Source organism: Coenobita brevimanus, chromosome 31 (genome assembly GCF_032717465.1).
Source record: "Coenobita brevimanus isolate Jiangsu-jjx chromosome 31, ASM3271746v2, whole genome shotgun sequence".
In the NCBI taxonomy this organism is placed as follows: Eukaryota; Metazoa; Arthropoda; class Malacostraca; order Decapoda; family Coenobitidae; genus Coenobita; species Coenobita brevimanus.
In genome coordinates, this window is record NC_136984.1 from 29,082,468 (window position 1) to 29,084,967 (window position 2,500).

Here is a 2,500-nt window from a genome sequence, read left to right on the forward strand (position 1 = left end):
AAAAGTTTCCAGTCAGTTTTCACTAAAGAAAAGGAGCTTGTGGAAGGGGAGGGAGTGATTAGAAATGTTCCGGTGATGAAAGATATAAAAGTGGAGGTGCTGGAAGTGTATAAATTACTGGAAACTCAAGATGTAAAGAAAGCCCCAGGACCTGATGGAATTTCTAACTAGGTACTGAAGGAATGCAGAGAACAACTGGCGGATAAAATTCACAGCTTAATTGTATGCTCACTGGAAGAGGGGAAAGTGCCACAAGAATGGAAGAGGGCAAATGTGGTACCAATTTACAAGGGAGGAAACAGGGAAGAACCCCTGAATTATAGACCAGTGTCTCTAACCAGCATGGTCGCAAAATTGTGTGAGAGAATCCTGAAAGACAGATGGATAAAATATCTGGAAGAGATGAATATTTTGGCTGAATGTCAGTTTGGATTCAGAAGTGGAAGGTCATGTGTTTCAAACTTGTTGAGCTTTTACTCAAGAGCCATTGATGTGGTACAGGAGAGAGATGGTTGGGTGGATTGTGTGTACTTAGACTTAGAGAAGCCCTTTGACAAGGTACCTCATAAGAGACTAATGTGGAAACTAGAATATATAGGAGGACTAAAGGGGAAACTTCTGGAATGGATGAGAGACTTTTTGAGAGACAGACAAATGAGGACAGTAATAAAGGAAAAGATGTCTGGATGGAGGGAAGTAACAAGTGGAGTCCCTCAAGGCTCAGTGTTGGCGCCAGTAATGTTCCTTCATTCATTCATTCATTGCCAGACGCCATGTATCCCAGACAGGGTGGCCAAGGGCTTAGAGTTAGTTGTTTTACAGAGAGGGGCACTAATCCTCCACCAACCCCACTTCACGTAGGGATGCCAACAGCATCTGGTGTTCCCAGGCGGTCACCCATCCAAGTACTAACCAGACCCAACGTTGCTTAACTTCGCTGATCGAACGGGAAGCGGTGTACTCAACGTGGTAATGTTCCTGATTTACGTAAATGATATGGTAGATGGAGTGAACAGTTATGCGAGTCTGTTTGCTGATGATGTAAAGATCTTGAAGAAGATAGAGGTTGAGGAGGATTGTAAAATACTGCAGGAGGATTTGGATAGGATACACAATTGGAGCCGGATGTGGGAAATGAAATTTAATGTAAAGAAATGTAAAATATTGGAAATGGGTAAAAGTACCAGGAGGCCATCACTGAATTATTTTTTGGGTTATGAATTAAATCACAAAAAGGAGAGAAGAGAAAGATTTGGGAGTGCTGGTCCAAGATAGTTTGTCACCAGAAAAGCACATTAACAAGATAGTTGGAGAGACTTATAAGCTCTTGACTAACATAAGAGTAGCATTTCATTATATGGATGAGGAAATGATGAAAAAATTGATAGTGGCCATGATCCGCCCCAGGTTAGAATATGCAGCGGTAGTGTGGTGCCCACACAAAAAGAAAGATATAAACAAGATTGAGAGAATACAAAGAACAGCAACCAAGATGGTCCCCAGTCTGACAGATCTGTCATACAGAGAGAGGCTGGAAAAACTGGATTTGCCTTCGTTAGAGGAAAGGAGAAAGAGGGGAGACATGATTGCGGTGTTCAGGACCATGGTGGGAGTAGATAAAATTGACAAAGAAGATCTGTTTGTATGGGATAAGAGAGCAACAAGAGGACATGGAATGAAATTGAAAAAGTCAAGCTGCTTGAAGGATATCAAGAAATATAGCTTTCCTTACAGAAGTATAGACTTATGGAATAGCCTGGACAAAGAGATCGTCCAGTCTAAAAACTTAAACGAGTTTAAAGTTAAATTCGACTTATTGAGAAACAGCGACGGAAACCCACGAGCATAGTACATTCCGTGTATATCACAATTAGGTATATTCTTAAATATTTGGAACGACTTAGACAAAGAGGTGGTGCATGAGAAAAACATTCATGTGTGTAAAGGTAGACTTGATAAATGTGGATATGGAGACAGGACAACACGAGCATTGCTCAATTCCTGTATATTACAAATAGGTAAATACACACACACACACACACAACTCCAACCTCCCCTCCCTCTCTCTCTCTCTCTATCTATCTATCTATCTATCTGTCTGTCTGTCTGTCTGTGTTATTGTTTCTAGCCTTCTCTCTCTCTCTCTCTCTCTCTCTCTCTCTCATCAAAATTACCATCACCACTTCACAACGGTGACCACTATTAATTTTGTCGCCATAACACTTCTTCGTGACTAGCATTACATTCTAGTATAGCCTAAGCTGAAATCGAAAACGCGTCCTCGGGGTGAAGAGTCATGGACCGGAAGTCGATCTGAACCCTGCACTCTGGCTGATAATACGTACATACATACATACATACATACACACACATACATACATATATACATACATACATACACACACACATACACATACATACATACAGACAGACAGACAGACAGACAGACGGATACATATACATACATACATACACACACACATACATAGACAGACATAGA

General features: G+C 41.0%; 1 protein-coding gene and 1 pseudogene across 1 annotated transcript in view; both read right to left on the bottom strand.

Annotated features, from left to right (window-relative positions):
• LanB2 (laminin subunit gamma-1) overlaps positions 1-2,500 on the bottom strand; it is a 140,019-nt gene that overhangs the window by 110,304 nt on the left and 27,215 nt on the right. The gene's annotated exons all lie outside the window — the stretch shown is intronic.
• LOC145395562 (5S ribosomal RNA) lies at positions 865-983 on the bottom strand (annotated as a pseudogene).